This window comes from Ictidomys tridecemlineatus, unplaced genomic scaffold (assembly GCF_052094955.1).
Source record: "Ictidomys tridecemlineatus isolate mIctTri1 unplaced genomic scaffold, mIctTri1.hap1 Scaffold_407, whole genome shotgun sequence".
NCBI lineage: Eukaryota > Metazoa > Chordata > Mammalia > Rodentia > Sciuridae > Ictidomys > Ictidomys tridecemlineatus.
In genome coordinates, this window is record NW_027522643.1 from 244,324 (window position 1) to 264,199 (window position 19,876).

A 19,876-nucleotide genomic window follows, 5' to 3' on the forward strand; every position below is an offset into this window, starting at 1 on the left:
TGGGGATATTATGAACAGTTTATGTTAATTAACTTGACAATTTAGATGAAATGAAGAAATTCTATTTAAGCCACAAATTGCAAAAGTTCACTCAAGAAAAACAGACAATTTCATAAACCTTGTTGACTATTAAAGAAATTGAAGGTATAGGTAAAAACCTTTCTACAAAGAAAAAAATATAAGACCAAGATAGCTTTATTGGTGATCCAATTAAACCTGTAAGGAAGAAATGATACTAATTTCTAATAGTAGTAGTAATACTAAACCCTTGTAGAATATTAAAGCAAGGAAATATTTCTCCTATGAATCCAGTGTTATCACTACACCAAACCAAGACAAAGATATAATAAGAAAAGAAAACCACATACCTCTCATGGGATCTCCAATGAATCTGTACAGAAATTCTAAACAAAAATTTAAGTCAAATACAACAATATGTAAAAGGAAAATACATCATAGACAAAAACTAGACGGATGATGGGGATTTATGTCAAGAATCCAAAATTTATTTAACATTTGAAAATCAATGAAATTTACCACATTGATGTACCTAAAAGCACAATCTTTGTGTTTAGCTCGAGAGATACAAAACAAGCATTTAAAAAATATAGCAGAGGGGGGAAATGTTGGGGAGTAATATTGGCCAAATTATATTGTTATTTTGTGTGCATGTACAAGTAGGTGACAATAAATTGCATCGACATGTAAAAAAAATCAGCCCTGATTATTATTTAAAAAAATTTTTTAGATGTTGATTAACTTTTATTTTATTCACTTATTTATATGCGGTGCTGAGATTTGAACCCATTGCCTCACACATGCTAGGCAAGTGCTCTACCACTGAGTATCAACCCCAGCCCCTCAGCATTGATTATTGATGTAGAAAAACAAACAACAAACTAGGAATAGAAGGGAGCTTAAAACATCCTCTGAAAAAATGCAGCTAACCTCATACTTAATGGTTGATAATTGAATACTTTTCCCCAAGATCAGAAACCAGAGATGTCTACTCTCATTACGTCTATTCAGCATTGTACTGGGGTGCAGTAAGGAAATAGCTAGTATACTAAGGCAAGAAAAAGAAATAAAATGCACTCAGATTGGAAAGGAAGAAATAAAATTCTCTTTCTTTTCAGATAACATGAATATATATAGATACAATCTGGTATGATCTAGAAAAAAGCTATTGTAAGGTTGACAGATAAAATTTACATCTAAAAGCAATTATATTTTCTATATATTAACAATGAATAATTAGAAATTGAAATTTTAAAGATTTCCATGTACAATAGAATAAAAATATGACGTATTTAAACATAAACGTGGCAAAAACTAAAATGTATATATTAAAAACTATAAAATATTGCTGATAGAATTTAAAGAGACCTAAATGGAGAGATATACCTAATTTATGAGTCAGAAGACTAAGGTGTCCATTCATCCCAGTTTAATCACCAGAGTCAACATTATTCCAATCAAAATCCCTGCAGAGTTTTGTAGAAAATGACAAGCTGATTGCAACGTGGCTTCAAGACTTAATCTAGGGCTGGGGATGTAGCTCAGTGGTAGAGGACTTGCCTAGCATATGCAAGGTCCTGTGTTCAATCCCTAGTACCATACGAAGAGGAAAAAAAATATTCTAAAGCTACAGTAATCAGGATTGCAGACAAAACATATTGAAACAGAGCCAAGAATTCAGAGATATCTATCTGATAGATATCTCTGATACACAATATATATGGCAACAGTCATTGACAAAGATGGAAAGACAAGTAGAGAATGGAAAGTTTTTTCAGCAAATGGTACTGAAATTACTGCATATTTATATGCAAAATACTGATCCATGCCTTGCATTAGACACCTGAATTAACTCACAGACTTAAATATTAAACTCAAAACTACAAAACCTCTAGGAAAAAAAATAAAGAGAAAAATTTTTGTTGAACTTAGGTTTGGCAAAGATTTCTTAAATTTGACAACAAAAGCATTAAAAAGGATTTGACAATGTGGGATTCATCAAACTAAAACCTCTGTAATTCAAAATACACTTTGAAGTCAATGAAATAGACAAAACACAAGCTGGGAGGAAATTACTGTAAAGCATTTATCAAGACTTGCATCAAGGATATATGAAGAACTCTTAGAACACATTAGAAAAAAATATAGTCCTGTAAAATAACACTTCATCAAAGAAGATAAACAGATAGTAAATACATTAAAAATGCTTGACATAATTATCAGGGAAATGCAATTTTGAAGCATAAGAGTTACCACTACACACTTATTAAATATCTAATATTAAAGACAATTGTGCTGAGTGGTTGGAGAAGAGATGGAGGAACTGGATGGGTACACATCTGGTGGGGATATAAAGTGGTAGAATCACCTTCTTAAAAAGGTAAACATACACCAGTCATATCCAACCATTCTTTTCCAAAGAAAAGATAAGTTATATAGCAATAGGAGGAATTTTATATCAGTGTTCTTGACTATTTTATTTGTAAAAGCCCCAAACTGGAAAAAAATCCAAATGTCTATCAATAGATGATAGACAAATTGTGGTATGTACATGTAATGAAATGCTACTCAGCAATAAAAATAGATGATAGATAAACTGATGTAGATGAATCTCAAATTATGCTGAATAAGAGAAGCCATAGAAAATACAATATATTATCCCATACACATAAAACTTGAGGAATACAAAGCAATCTATTAAGATAAGACATTTTGCTGGAGGAATGGGAAAGTGGGGGGCAAGAAAGAAGGGTGACAAAGGGCAAAATTACCTAGAGAATGAGAATATTTTTGGAAGTAAAGGATGTGTATATTATCTTGATTATAATGGTGATTTCATAATTTCATGTTAAAATTCATCAAATTGCACACTTTAAATACATGTAATTTATTGCATGTCAGTTTTACCTCAAAACTATAAGAAATAATATATTCATCTTTTTTCACTTTCTAAGATACAAATAGTATTCTATAAATATTTTTCTCTACTTCATTTTTAAAAAATGTATTCCGGAAACCAGCTCTTAGCAGTATTTAAAATTATTTTCTTTCTTCTTTGGTTTATTCAACAACTTTCATTGATGACGGTTGTTTCAGCCTTTTGTGACCATCTTGTATTGTTATAATTAATGCTTGAATAACATAGTTTTGTAAATACAAGTTTTAAACATTTGTTGTTGTATTCCCAGTATCTTTAGAAATTAGGGCTGGTGGACTATAGCTCAGCAGTAGAGCACTTGCCCAAGATACCCTTCCCCAGCACTGAAAAAGTTAAAAAAAAAAGTGGGATTGTTGAGTTAATAGGTAAATATATAAGCAGTTTTGGGAGATGTTGCCAAATCTCATTCATAAGGGTTGTATCATTTTGTATACTTATTAGCAGTGTCTGAGAATTTGTATTCCCCCACATTCTCTCACCTACTGAGTATGTTGTCAAACGTTTGGATCTTGCCAATGCAAGTGAGAAATGGTGTCTTGGTGTGGTTTAATTTGTATTTTGTTCATTATGAGCTAAGCAGAGCATGTTTCCATATGTTATAGCTATTTACATTTCTTTTCCTGAGATCTGTTTATTTCTTCAGCCCATTTTTGTATAGGTTTGCTGGCCATTTTATTTATAATGTTCTTTATATTTCAGGAACATGATTCTTTGGACAATAATATGTTGCATATATTTTTTCTCAGTTTGTCATTGTCAAACTGCGTGTGTGTGTGTGTGTGTGTGTGTGTGTGTGTGTGTGTGTGTGTAGCAGGTTTAGATACAGCCAGGAAAGATTTTTTCAATGAGGCAGGTTTTGCCCACTCATAATACATAGAAAATTTCACTTAATATTTTCTAGTACTTGTTTATTTTCTATTTTTACATTCATGTTTCTTATCCATTTGTAGTTTATCTTTTGAATAAGTAGAGAAAAATCCAATTTTATAATTTTCCATGTGGTAACGCTACTTATTAGAAAGTCTATTTTCCCCAAACTAACTTTTATTGTACCCCAAATGTCCAGTTGGTTCTGTTTCTGGATTCTCTATTCTGTCCCACAATCTCTATGTATTCCTGGGCTTGGACGAGGGTACATGAATTAATTATATAGTCTGCCCTCCCTGTACCCTTCATTGCTCTTCTTTTTCAGTGCTTTCCTGCTTATTCTTGTTCTTTTGAATTGACTATATTCAACTTGACGACAGATTTTTAAAGATCCACAGATGTTCATTTCCTCCCCAAGTTAAATGTCCCCAGTTTCTTCAATTTTTAGCACGTGCTTTTCGGGCTATTCATGATTCTGTTCTTTTCCACAAGTCATGCAACCCTAAAATGTGGCATCCAGAAATGAAGCCACCGGCGTGGGGTGATAATGACATGATTCCTTAGGGTTAGGCTTTTTTAAAAAGAGTGTCATCCACAATTGGAGAAAGTAACAGGACTAGAGTGAGCAGGGAAGGAAAGCCCAGTCCGAGCAGTAGTCTTTTAGAAGGGAGCAGGAGAAGCTTCTCCTCTTCTGTCTGCACTTTTGGGGCAGGTAGGTACCTGGTGTCTCAACACGTTGACAAAAGGGTTTTGCTCTGGGAGGGGCTGGGAGGCCTGACTTTCTCCTTTTTCCTAGTCTCTGCCTATAATCCCCTTCTGCTAGTTTCCCTGGCTTCCTCCAGGGCCTTCTAAATCGCCGGTCCTCTCCCAGTTCCGGGGACAGGTGAGCCTCTTTCCTTCTGGAGTCCTTTTATTTGGACTCTTCCGCTTGGCTCTACTGGCGCTGTCCCCCGCCGGGCTCCGCAGTTGGTTCTTCCCGCTCGCCGCCCCTCAGCATCCTCTGTCTGCTCACTGCAGTCCACCCAGGGGCTTCCTCTGATGATGGGTTTTACGTGCCTTGGGCGGAAAGCGCCTGTGGTGGAGGAAGGCAAAGTTCACTCCCAGTACCCGCCCCCTGCGCTGGGTCCTACTGAAGTAGGAAACGGTGAAAGAGAGGATCCTGTGCTTTTCTGCAGGGAAGCGTCGCTTCCACTCAGCCGTCCCTACACCATGGACTCAGTACCTGCCACTGTGCCTTCTGTCACTGTTTCCCTGGGGGACCCAGAGCTCCTGGGACCCCTGTCGGGTGGCTGAGTTCTGGCGGAGTGGGTGCACTGACTGTCGTGGCGACGGAGAAATGGAGTGTGTCAGGCCCAAGGCAGGCAGGACGTGACTGTATGGTTAAGCAAGGCCGGTGAGAGTGTACTTGAGCTTTCCCCACTTGCACTTTTTTTTTGACGGAATAGAGGTGACAACCTCATGGTATGTTCTGAAATGCAGCCAACAATCCAAACAGCTAATGTTACTACGGGTCTTTTCCCTAAGGAGACTGCTGGGGAATTGGGCCCAAGTGACAGTTATCTCCTATTAGGTGTAGAGGGCGGTGAAAACAGGGAAGAGTAGGCAGGTGTTTACTGCACTGCCTTTGAGCAACCATTTAAAATTAGGCTCTGAATTTTATAGAAGGATGTTAAATTCAGAGAAGTTTATCTAAGCCAGTTTTCAAGAGTTGTCTGAAATTACATGTCACGTATCTGTATATAAGAGTGGAATGGAAGTAAGATTTAAAATCTTATACATATATCGTCATTGTTTTTATTTGTTGCCATAAAATTAATTAGTTCTTTCATATATTTAAGTTTTGTCTTAAATGAATATTTTAAATTATAAAAACCAGGTTATCTAAGAGAAAAGAATGATCCAGAGGGATTCTAGCCAGGTGTTAGACAATGTGATGATATAGGGCCTGTTACAAACTGGAAATGTATGCTCAATTTAAAGTATTTAGATTCGGGCTGGGGTTGTGGTTCAGTAGAGCGCTTGCCTAGCATACATGAGGCACTGGGTTCGATCCTCAGCACCATATAAAAACAAAACAATGTGTCCACCCTAAAACTAAAGATACATAAATAAATATTTTTAAAAAGTATTTAGATTCATTATACTTGAAAACACTGGAAGCGAACAAAAAATATGAGACTGCCAGTATCCTCTCTCTTGAAGAAGCTAATTGGAAAATATTGAGGAGGTGGATTTCTGATGAGGAATTTGGTTTAGAATTGCTATGATTCTTTGTGACTGTTTTGTTATAAATTTAAGGTTTCCCATTTCTTCTAATTTGTCTGTTTAAGCTGTTTACTACATTGCCTGATGATGATACTCAGCCTGGGCCTGATTTTTATGGACTACCATGGAAGCCTGTAGTATTCACTGTTTTCTTTGGGATTGTATCCTTTGTCATTTTCTTTTGGAGAACTGCTCTTGTGAGTAAATTAACTTACTTATACCTTAGCACATAAGTACAAGGATTATTTTATATAGTCACTGCCCCCCCTTTTTTTCTTTTTCAATTGCTAAAACACAAAATAGTGGTTTAAGTCAAACTAACATTATAAAATAATTTAGTGTGGGTGCAGTTGGTAGAACTGGTAATTCTTACAGCCATCCTGACCAGTAGTTTCATATGTATCAGAAGTCTTAAAAGTGGGATAAAAGATGGGATAGGTTAGATAAATATCCTTTTATGTAGCATATATGTCTAGTAATCTATCTTAAAGAAATAACTATGCTTTGAAGATTTTGGTAATGTTTTTCAATGGAACAGTGTATTAGATTGAAGACTTAGCACAACATAATTCATTTAGGGGTTATTGTATGTTCGATTAGTGGAATAGTAGGCAGATTTATTTATTTCAAAGCTTTGAGGTACAGAAAATGCTCACAATTAAATGTGAAGTGGGAAAAAAAAGCAGAAACTAAGATTTAAATGTTGATGAACTGTATGTTAATATAAACATACAAACAGGGGGAAATGCTGCAAAGAAATATAGTAAAATGAGAAAAAGGAGATGATATAATTTTTCCAGTCTTTTATATAAATTTTTCCCAGATTTTATGATTTGATCATATGTACAGAAAATACCTTTTTATTTGGAAGTATAGATTATGTGTTGTCCAAAAATCCATTAAATGTTTGGTTCATTAAGGTTTTTTTTTTTCTGAGCAGAATTAGTCTATCTCTGTGTATGTGTGTGTGTGTGTGTGTGTGTGTGTGTATATATATATATATATATATACACACACACACATATATATATGCGCTTATACATACTTATGTTTGTACTGTAGGTCATTCTGTTTCATAGTTATTTAACATAATTGGAAGAAAATTATTTTAGGTAAATGGACTTTGCATATGAAAAGCCTAACAGTTAAAGAGGCCAAAAACATTGGATACAAATCTTTTCAAATCTGAGTGTTCTTTTTCTGATTTCTTAATTATTTCAGACATATCATTGTTAAGATAAGTTTCCTCTCCTTGTACAATTGAGTGTAAAATCTCTTAAAAAGTATTCCCTTCTTAAATAGAAGAATTGTTTGCCTGGATTCCTGTGAGGAATTTTCTAATCTCATTGAACTTTTTCTCAGCTAAAAGTAAAAAGGAAATAGAAGGATAAAGAGAAGGGAAAAACATGAAAACATTTTATATTTCTCTCTCTTGTTTCTTTCATTTCAAGAACCCTGGTACCTGTTTCTCTTTTCACTAGGTTATGTGGGATGTGGTTCCTAGCTTGTTGCTCCTCAGTTTCAGCATTTGACTTTAAAACTTTAGTCTCCCTACCTTAGATGACTGCTTTTATGCTACTTCCCATTTTCCTCTGTTGTCATTTTGAGTAAAAGGTTAGCAAGGCTATGACATTAAAGAAATGTTCATTTTTTTCTGTGTTGGAGTTTTCTGAATGCAATTTCCTGTTACGAAGATCCCCTGGATGATCCGTGGACACATCTGAATATCCCATCACCATTTATAACATTTGAAAGGACAAGTAATATGCTAAGTTACAAAGAAATTTAGTGATGTTTTAAAAAAATTTCTGCTTAGGTTTTATTATCAGGTAGTTTATTGCTGTTTTTTGGAAACGATTGTTTTTGTCCTTTCCAGAATATGTTAATTGTCATTTCTCTTATTGCTTGTGCATTTTCTTCAAGCAGTCTTTCCTTTCAGATTTCTTGCTATATATTTAGTGGTTTGCAGAAATAAGATGATGTAGCCTCTTAGTTTCTAAATTCAGCCAATAGCCAAATTTAAATTGGAGTTCTAAGATGTTTTCTGGTGAGTGAAAGTGGCATATCTTAGTACAAAGATTATGCATTTAATATTGTTTCCTCAGATTTCTTTTGAATAGTCATTGTTTCTAGACTTTATCCTGGTTATTTAGAATTGTCAAGTAAATGATTTTGAGTATACACACACACACACACACACACACACACACACACACATACACATACACACATTTTTGCTGTGAAATAAGGTACATATCTTAGTGTTTTTATGTCAGAGGCTATTTATGAAATATCACTACCAATTAAATTTAAAAGGCTTGTTAACCTTTACTTATTTTTAATCCTATAAATTATTATCCTGAACCAGAATGTTATTAAATTCTCACTTGGTTATGATTCTGACTGTTGTTTTAGGAATGCTGTTTCTATTGAGCAGATGTTTGACATCAAATTTAATCTTTTTTCTCTCTTCTAGGTAAAAGATAGAGTATATCAAGGTAAATTTTTAGGTTTCTTAAACTTGTAATAACCCTTTGTATTGATGTTTGATGTGTGTTTTATGTATGTTAGAAGTAGATACAGTGACTTTTAATGTCTATTATCTTTTTTACCTCCTGAAAATTTTACTATTCCTAGGTTGCTAGCATGGATAATAGAGTAGATGATGATGGTTCCAACTCTGAGATAGGAGATAAAGAGGAGGAACAAATTGTGGATAGGGAGATGATGATAAGTTTTAATTTGGGGCAGATTAACTATGAATATTGATGTAATGCAGATGTATTACATTTGAAGAGTATTTCTATGCTAATTATTTAATCATGCATTAAGTAATTGAGTAGATAATTTGAAGAATGGTAATGTGAATCAGTATGTTTTCATTTCTGTTTTTCTTTGCAAAGAATTAAATGATTCCATTTTCGGAAAAGAAAGTGTTTTGAGAAGGGGGGGAATATCAAGCTACAACACTTTACTGTATTTTCCATCTGTGAAATAAGCTTAAATTGAAATATCATTTTGGATGGGAGGGGTTCCTGGGATTGAACTCTGGGGCACTCTACTGAGCCACATCACCAACCCCCTATATTTAGAGACCAAGTCTCACTTAGTTGCTTAGTGTCTCGCTCTTGCTGAGGCTGGCTTTGAACTTGGAATCCTTCTAGCTCAGCCTCCTGAGCCACTGGGATTACAGGTGTGCACCACTGCACCCAGCAAAATATCATTGTTCTTATATTTTTCTTAAATTCTAATAATTTTTATACTCTTATTGCTAATAAGCATAGATTGCTTTTTAAAAGCATAATAGTTATGCTAAGAAGTATTTCCTCATAGTACCATATAACATGTCTTTGCTTTTAGTAGATTGAGTAATTGAATTTCATTTAGTGATTGTAATAATCTTGTGTATTTCCCCCTTTTAGTCAATGAACAGCAAATTTCCAAAAAGGTGAACAATTTCATGAAAGAAAATGAAGAACTAATGCAGAAATTGTCAAATTATGAACAGAAGGTATAATTATTTATTTGTTTCTTTCTCCCTTGGTTCTAGCTTGAATCATTCCTACCTGTTTTAATTTAAAAATCATATTTTAAAATTTTTGTTTCATTATTTCCTACAAATCACCCAAATTCTAAACAGTCATATGTATTATGTACTGCTTTCTTCTGGAAAGGGTCACTTGTCTGGAAGTAACTTGTATGGTAGCACTATAATTTGTGTATCTTAATTCTGAATGCTTTATTTACATAGATGAAGGAATCAAAGAAACAGGTCCAAGAGACCATGAAACAAAATATGATTCTTTCTGATGAAGCAACTAATTATAAGGTAAAAATCCCTTCTTTGGGGGGAATTACATTCTAAACTCAAAAGTAAATGTAATGAGTGAGTAATCTTGACACCTTTTTTTCCAGGATAAAATGAAGCTTCTTGAAAAAGCTAAAGAACTTCTGGATGAGGGAGCTAAAAGTCTTCATGTTATGTTAGAATCTGAGAGAGAACAGAAAGCTAAGAATCAGGACTTGGTAAGAGTTTTGCTGCTAAGTATTACTGCAATTTGGCTTTTGAAATATTTTGTAAAATTGGTTAAGTTGAACTTAGTCCAGCTGTTAACTAAAGTAAGATTAGGAGTCAAGGAAGTTGAACCCACTTCTGCCCATTTTGTGGAACTTTTAAGTACTGATACAACAACTTAAAAAATTTTTACTTAAATATTTCATTTTCAATTTCTATAAGTTTCTGTAATTACATAAAAGTTGCAAAAGATGGTAGAGAGTGTGTTCTGAAATATCCTACCCCCAAGTAAGCTTGATCACCTAGCTGAGGTAGTATTTATCAGATTTCTCCACTGTAAAAATTCTTTCCAATCCTTTTCATATTGTATTCTTTGGAAGTTACCATGCACAGCCCACAGTTAAAGTATGAAGAGTTACAAGCTCAGGATGCAGCTCATGGTAGAGCACTTGCCTAGCATGCATGAGGCCCAGGATTCAATCCCAGGCATTGCAAACAAAGATTGCAGATTTATGTCCACTTCCTTAAGGAGCAAGTATCTTTATAATTTTTTTGGAATTCTTCTGTATGTGAGATTAGTCTATTCTTCCTTAAATTTTATCATTTTTTACTTCAGATAAGAAAATTTTAAAAATGATCTTGGGAAATTTTTTTCTCTATCACTAGAAAAAAAATTACTAATTTGAACTGGTTTACTTGAAACAGTAATTAATTAGTTAATTTTCTATGCTTTAAAACATTTTATTTACTTATTGCATTATGATTTTCTATACTTTGAACTTTTTTTTGGTTATCTCATAAACAGTAAGGTTGTGGATGCCATGAAATATTTATGACTTCATTTTCCCTCATCTCTTTCAGTTCTTGATTTTTTGCTTAGTCCAAAGCTGGATCCCCTGCATTTACCTGAAATGTAATGGGATGGCTTGACAAAAATTTTGTTGTGTTTATCTTTTTTAGTATATATATGTATGTGTAAGTACACACACACACACACACATATATCAGTATTTCTACTGAAATCCTAATGCATATTTTGTGTTCTGTTTTCACCTGGCAGATAATGGAAAATAAGAAATCTATAGAGAAGCTTAAAGATGTCATTTCAGTAAATACTTCTGAACTTTCAGAGGTAAAGCTGCCAACTATTGCTAACGGATATTAGTACTACATCTTAGTTTTGTTGTGGACCAAAAATTTGAGGTGTGCTAAAATGTGCAAAAAATGAGAACTATATGATGTCTTGTTTGGGAAAGTATAACTTTGTTTCTTCTTTGGAATTAATTCACTAACTGTAGTGTTTTTCATTAGCTTCAAATTCTCCTTACTGAAGCTAAGCTTCGTGAAGAGAAGGTGAAGTTGAAATGCTGTCAGCTTCAGAAAGAAAATACCATGCTTAAGAAGGAGAAAGAGCAGGTAAAGAAAATTTGATGTCATACATAATGTAAACTAGAGAAGTGAATATCATTATCTTGTATCTTTCTTGGATCTGTTTCTGAGGTAAGGAATTTTCATGTAGGACCTTTTCTAGATATGCAAAGTTTAAACAATGCTCCCCAAATTGAGTGCATATATATGGTCTCCATCTGTTTTGGATTTTTGGATTATTGCTTTCCTTATCAAATGTCAATCAGTTATTAACTTGCATAGCCTCAAAGAAACTTTTTAAACCAGAAAATTAAGTATTTTATGATCCTCTTTTGAATAGTTACTGATTCACCAGCCAAGGGAAGATTACATGATAAGGAATCTAAATTTAGGAGACAGTCATATGTGCCCAGCCATTCCTGCTGGAGATAAATTATTTGAATTGGCAGCAATTTTCTGGGGAATGCAATAAACAGGGTCAACTTCCTGATAGCTCTGATGTTCTTACTGCAGCTGTGAGAGTTGGGGCCACTCTGCCCTCTTCCTTAACCAAGGTCTCAACCCCCTCGATTGAGGCAGGCCACTGAGGAGTATGGCTCTCTATTTCTTTGTCTAAGTCTTGTAGTTCTGATGTATCCAGTGCAGAAACCCCTCCCTAACCCATAGGAATTCATGTGTTTTGACTTTTCAGTTGCAGCAGGAAGTAAAAGACTGGAGTACATCACACGCTGAGCTCAGTGAACAAATGAAATCATTTGAGAAGACCCAGAAAGATTTACAAGTAGCTCTTAGTCAAAAAGATGATACTATTAATGTAAGTTTATACTCCAAATACATGTTTCATCTCATGAATTCTCCTGAAATCTTCTGAATTAAAATCGAGAGTCTTCCCAACCTTTTGCTTCTTTTCTAGGCTTTGACTAATCACATCAAACAGTTGAATCGGTTTCAATGTGAATCTGAATCTGAGGATCAAAGTCGAGATGAGTCAGATGAATTAACCAATGGAGAGTTAGCAGGTAAGATCAGTCTCAGGGAGGTTGAATCCTTTTTTGCTTTCCTGTCTTTAATTAAGTATACAGATGCCACTTTTCAGCTGGCTTAATTTCTTAAGCTTCAGGGTTGTAGACACATATCACTGGATCTATAGATATGTCTGTTGCATTGGCAGAGGTGGGTTGTTGGGGTATAATGTAGCAATAGGTATGTGAAGAACACTGACTTTTTCTATCCTATTGAAAACTAGTAAGTACACTGCAGCTACAATAGTCATATCCTATACCTCTAAGTATTGAACATTGTACAGTAAGAGAAATTTATTTCTTAACTTATGCAGATGATACTTGATTTTGATACTCATCATCTCTATGGCTCTGTGGTTTTAAGGTCCACAGTCAGTCCGGAGGCAGTTGGAACCATAAACTAAGGCTGTGAGAACAGAGGCTAGAGACTATCAGAAAGCTAGAGAGGGAGTGTAACAGTGTTTACTGATGAGGAAAATATTTCCAGATGTTTTCTCCCAAGTTGGATATTGCTTACATAGCAAGTATTTCAAACCACACCTGGTAGTAGATTCAGGGAGAAAATAGAGGATTGAATCTTTCTAAACAAGACACTTATTGCCCAGGTGAGGATAGATCTGAGAGAGAAGAAAAGCTTTTATCTTACAAGAATAGCATAGATAACATTTTAGTTGTGCAAACTAGAAATTCACCTTTTTTTTTTAAGACAGACACAGTACTTTTATTTATTTTTATGCTGAGGATCAAACTCAGTGCCTCACACATGCTAGGTGAGCACTCTACCACTGAGCCACAACCCCAGTCTGAAATTCACCTCTCTCTCTTTTTTTTTTTTTAAATCTAAGCTTGCAATTCTCTTAAAAGTCATTAGTCTAATCAATATAATTATTTAATTGATTTTTTTCTTCCAGTGTTTGAACACAATCATTCTTTAGTTTAGGGAAGTTAGGAGAATATAGAGTTAAAAGTAAGGAAAGAAAAAGCTAAAGTCTTTTGTTTTTTAGGTGATCAGAACGAGAAGATCAAAGATCAAATTAAGCAGATGATGGATGTCTCTCAGGTATAGTTCTTTGTAAGAGTCCCATAGTACCTGTGAATTCTTCCTGTGCCTCACTTTTAAGAATACCTCTCTTTTCTGCAATTTTTAGACAAAAACTACAATATCAGTAGTTGAAGAGGATCTAAAACTTTTACAACTTAAGCTAAGAGCCTCGATGTCCACAAAATGTAATCTAGAAGGTGGGTTCTTCTTGAGAAGAAATTGCCATGTTGGAAAGACTTAAAAATTTATTGGAAAGATAAAGAATGGCTTCTTGCTTTCATGCTTCTTACTTTTCTTGGCACTACTCCCTCAAACAAGTTCTTAAGTCCTTGTACACATATAGAGATAAGCTGTTTTATCCTTTACAGACCAAATAAAGAAATTAGAAAGTGACTGCAATTCACTACGGTCTTCTAAAGTTGGACTGGAAGAGGAATGCAAAACTCTTAGGCAGAAAGTGGAGATTTTAAATGAACTCTACCAGCAAAATGAGATGGCACTAAAAAAGTAAGATTTCCATTGTTTGTTATTGTTATCATTGTGTGAACTAACAGATAATTTTATCTAGTAGAGATTTGTTTTTTTTCCTTTGTGTTTTATTTCCTATAAGTTGCATTTTTCTTTCCATCATCAGTCTTAAGAGTCCTGAGGTAGTTGGAACCATAAACTAAGGCTGTGAGGACATCGTAATCAATTGTCAAATTCATATGAAGGCAAGAAGTGGTAAACTGGTATTAACAGTCACTGATGTGGAAATACCTCTCAAAGATCTAGACCCTTTCTATGATCCCACTATTTATTTTAATTTTCTTTCATTGTGATCAGTTATGTAATTCTAATATTTTGAACTTGTATCTCTAACTCTGGACCTTTAAAAATACTGAGTGTTTTGGAATGACATGTTTTAGTAGAATAAAAACTTCAAAAAGGAATAATATTTACTTATTGATGGTACAAGTTTTGGACTTGAGTATCTCAGATGTTCACACTAAAAATTGAACTGTGGCAAGGATTTTAGGAGTTATGATTACAGAAGTACTTGTTTGTAGTATATATTTATATATTAATCTTCTCAGTGTGGAGCTAGTTATTTTTTGGAAGTTCATTTGAAGTTCTTAATCCACAAAAAATACTTGAATTCTCTAAAAATAGGTTTTTTTGTGTCAGATTTTATTTGTTTGCACCTGATTTATTAACAAGATATATATATATATATATATATCTTGTTAAAGCAAAGACAGACCTTCTTATAGACCTAACTATTTTTAGGTATTTTGACTTCTGTTGCCTAATTAATGCATTAAATATTGAAACCTTTCCATTAACTTTTCTAAAATTCTGTGATCTCCAAGCGACCTTTATAGAATCTCAAATTTTTGTTCAGGCCAGTTCTAAGTGCCTGGCCTGTTTCAAAGAAACATTTCTCATTTTATCACTTTTTTTTCAAAAGAACACTTGTTTTCTCTGTCCCTACTAGTAATATGAATGACCTAAATGGCAATTAATTTTCTTTGTAATGCAGTTAAATTGTAGCACTATTTTCCTCAACTTCTCCAAAATTCATTCAGTCATCATCTGTGGTTTGTACTCTTTTTTTCTCATCCCCAGGTACTATGTTAGTTCATGCCTGTGTCATCTTTTCTGTTTCTAACCTAGGTCATCTGTCTTCATTCTCCATTATTTATATTTTTATATAATTTATTTCAAATTCTTAGTAATTTTCTCTATAGCCGCTTGAGTGGACTTTCTAAAATATAAGTCTCTCCATGTCAATATGTGCCTGTGGTTTATGAAGAATTTGCTTTCTATTTGATGACCTGTTCTTTTTTTCTTCCTTGTATCTTTTTAATAGTTTAAATATTTTTAATTATTTTCCTCATCACCTGTATAAGCTTGATGTAATCATAAATTATAATGGAATTATAATTATATAATTATAATTTTATTCATCTTCTCATAATTTAAAGGCCTTGGTATATATTCTGGATTTAATAAAAACCTGACATAGATTAATAAGTTTATTACTTGTTTTTATGGGCTTTAAGTAGCTCCTGAATCAGATAACTGTTGTGGCATCGTATGTTAGTACTTCATATACTGTGAACTCCACAAGACATTCATTCAATTTATACACATATTTAAAGTTTCTGTAGTTCTGCATTCTACACTGTTGGTTTCTTAGTTGAAATTATTTTCATTCTATTTGAACATTGTCCTTTAATGATAGATTTGATTAGTGTATCAAAGTAGTACAAGGATAAACAGAGAATAGTATTTTATCCACTAAATATTGCTACCTTTATAATCTGTATTAGGTTGACATGAACTTCATGATTAGAGTTAAAACCAGTTTCCATTTTTAAAGGATCTTTCTTTTGGCTACTGAATTTTGACTGTTACTTAGTTTTAGCAATTTGAAAATATCCAATTAATTACCATCTGTTTTAATTTTTTTTCTTTAAGGAGTCCATTATCATTGTTGTTTGGTCTTATCTCCCTCCCCTAGTTCCTGTAGTCATTTCTCTTTTTTTAACCGTTGTATTGGGAAGTGCCTAGGTGTAGTTTTCCCCACCCCACCCACTTTTTCCTCTTGCAGTTATGTTGCTTGGGACCATTAAACATTTCTTGAATTTTCGAGTCTTTTTCTAAATGTTGATTTTACCTCATTCTCTCTTCTGATTATAATAATGCATATTAGAATTTGATTTCCCCTGCCTCCTACATTCTGGATTTACTTCTTCTGGATATTTTCTTCTGACCTGTCTTAAAAGCGGTAGGATTTATTTTACTTCCCAAATCTGTTGTTAAAATCATTCATTGAGTTTAGGATTTTAAAAAGTTCAGGGTTTAAAATATTATTTTAGTTGTAGATGGACATAATATTTTATTTTATTTTTTATAGGATTTTTTTAAGAGAGAGAGAAAGATAATTTTAATATTTATTTTTTAGTTTTTGGCGGACACAACATCTTTGTTTGTATGTGGTGCTGAGGATTGAACCCGGGCTGCACACATGCCAGACGAGCGCCTTACTGCTTGAGCCACATCCCCAGCCCGACACAATATTTTATTTATTTTATGTGGTGTTGAGGACTGATCCCAGTGCCCCACACATGTGGGGCACGTACTTCACCACTGAGCCACAACCCCAGTCCTATTTCAGTACTACAGCTCAAACCCAGGACCTTGAGCCATGTGCTCTACTATTGAGCTACCTCCCCAGACTCCTTGCTCTTTCTCATAAGGGACTAGTGTCTTACTACTTTCCAAGCTATCTTTAATCTCATCATTCTGCCTCTGCCTCCAAGTATCTTCGACTGTATGTAGGTCACCACACCCAACTATTTCTTGGTTTTATAGTTTCTAATCCTTTGACAAAATTCATAATCTTTTTTTTCCTCTTTTGTGGTGCTGGGGTTTGAACTCAGAGCCTTGTGCATGCAAGGCAGCACTCTACCAACTAAACTATATTCCCAGACCTGAAATTCATAATCTTGACTTTACTTTTTTGACTATATAAAGCACAGTGATTTTAAAACATGTGCGGTTAACCCCATTAGGTGGTTTCCTTTTCTGTGGGATTTTTTCTCACAGAATTTTGTCTTATGGAGTGCCTGGTCAGTTTTGATTGGCTAACATTGTTGTGATAATTATACATGAAATTTGAGGACTAAGATGAAGTTATCTTCTTATAGAAAAGTGTTGAGGTTACTTGAGTAAGATTGTCACTTCAAACTTAGTCAGCAATTAAGATAATTCAAAAATGACTTGTCTTTTCAATGTTTCAGTATTGTTCCTTTTGGATTTTTTGCCTGTTCATCACTTAAGTGTGCAGTACTTTCTAATCTAAACTCAAAGGCTAGGGCTTTTATTAAGGGTCCCTTTATTTGTAGCCCCAAACACTTCTTTTTTCCTCTAAGCCCAGGAATTTGATGAAGGCTTAGTTCAGACTCATTATATCTTTGTGTTATCTTCAATATGTGGGTAAACCTAGGAGAAAAGTACCTTAAAGTGCCAGCTTTACTTGTAATTCTGAGATTCCTTTTTCTAATGGATCTTGGCCACATACATATATCTTCACTGCCTTTTTAGCTTGTATCCTTTCAAACACAATTTTATATTCTTATAAAGATGTTTTGATTGTTCTTAGTGCTCTCAGACTAACTCTTTGGTAATTGGAAACAAAATTCTCTCTGTCCTTCAAGATTCAGTTTTCTCCATATTCCTTCTTAAGCCAGTGGGGAAAATTATTATATTCCTTTAGGCGTCATTTATACCTGAAACAGTGAGCTCTTTTATTCTTTAGCATCTTACAAGGTAACTAGTATATTATAGCCACTCATAAAATACTTGCTGAAGAATTAAATGAGAAGCTATATAAGAATATATAATCCCCTTTTTCTATTTGGTATCAATAATCCTTTTTTACTATAGTTCTTCTGATTTATGGAAAATTAAGTTTCAAGTTAATCATCTTTTGAATTGGAACTATGGCTAAAGTAATACAAGGATAGCAGAAAATAGTATTTTAAAAATCATTAAATGTGGCTACCTTTGTCTCAGTAGATGAACATCTTGAGTTTCATGATCAGAGTTAAAACTTGTCAGTAGATAATACTCTGATCGTGGGTCAGTTTGGCTTCTTTTTCTGGTTGACAGACATTATCAAAACTCAGATTTGTCTTTTTGCTTAATTGCAATTCTTTTGAAATATATATCTAAAGTGTGAAAAATGTTCTGTGGCTAATTGCATAGCTAAAAGACATATTCTAGAAGATTTTTTTCTTTGATTGACTATATCTTTATTATGGTACCAGTCTTTGATTGAGAAAAGAGTTCCTCCATGACAAAGATATACTTAGTGTCCTACCCATGGCAGAAACGAGAAAAGAATTATCCCTTGCTTTATCCTAATATGTTTAATTATGTTAGGTTTATCAGTCCTGATCTTCCACATTGAAGTAAAGTGAGTTTTTATTATCTTACACACAGGAGACTTGCCCTTGGGGCACATGTTGTTTTCACATTTATTTTATTTACTGGTAAATAGAGAATTAAGAGGAAAAATTAGAAAATGTAAGTGATTTGCCAGAGTTTCATTTACGAAATTGCAGGTTTGAATTCCTATTTTATGTGCCTAAGCATTTTATAGAATTGTGGGAAGTGATATTCACAGAGAGAAACTTTTGATTTGATAACTCGCTTTATTTTAGGAAAGTGAGCCAAGAAGAATATGAGAGACTAGAAAAAGAGCAGCGGCTGTCAGCTGCAGATGAAAAGGTGGTTTCCACTGTACAGGAAGTTAAAAATTACAAGTGAGTTCAGTTTCTAAAGGAGGGTGTCAATGTCTAATAAACTAGTGGTGGCTTTCTTTTTTAATCTTTTTTTACATTATGTAGATAGAAGAAAATAGCATGGAAGTATAAATAACGAGAGGATATGAATACATTCAATTCACACAGGAGAAAAAATAAATTTCAACTTTACAAATGAAAAATGTTAACAAAAATTTACTTATACCCAATGGGCAAGATCATAGGGAACTTGGTCAATGCAAACAGTTCTGGGGGTTTTGTATGTTGTAGTAATTCTTTAAGAAATCAGTTTGCTGTGTGATGTATCAAGACCCACAAAAGTGTGGCATTTGATAGACCTTGGAAATCTTTTATGGATATAATTTGAAAAAAAGAAAAAAGTTTTAAGGATTAAGATATTTCTAGCAGAATTACTTGAGAACACACTGATGAACAGTTAAGGAAATTATAATTTATCATTCAGAATCTCTAGCAATTAAATGATAAAGAAGTTATTAGTATTGGGTCTTTATTTTATTTATTTATTTATTTATTTATTTTTGGTGCTTTACTACTAAGCTACATCCTTAGACCTTTTTTTTTTTTACTTTGAGACCGGGTCTCAGTTGCATAGGTTCCCACTTAATTGCTGAGACTGACCTCGAACTTGTGATCCTCCTGCCTCAGCTTCCCAGTCATTGGGATTACTGGCATGTGGCATTGCACCTGGCCTGTAGTATTAGTTTTGATCACACTGGATTCATATAACTATAGAAATGTTTTTCTTATGTATGATAAAGTCTTTAAAAGTATAGCTGATGGAATAAAGGGAAAATGGTCAGAAATGTTTCAAATGTTATTCAATTGTTGTAATTCTTAGGCGGAGAATTGAAGAGATGGAAGAAGCATTACAGAAAACCAAGCACTCGTTTAAAAACCAGGTAGTAATTAATACTGTCCTGTAGTTGCAGAATTTCTTGATATCTAATACAGACAATTATAGGCTATTATAATGAGTCCCTAAAAACATATTTTTTAATGTATTGT

At 33.8% G+C, this 19,876-nt stretch overlaps 1 pseudogene; it reads left to right on the top strand.

Moving 5' to 3' along the window:
• The window catches only part of LOC144373479 (transport and Golgi organization protein 1 homolog), a 153,304-nt pseudogene that overhangs the window by 128,129 nt on the left and 5,299 nt on the right, over positions 1 to 19,876 (top strand).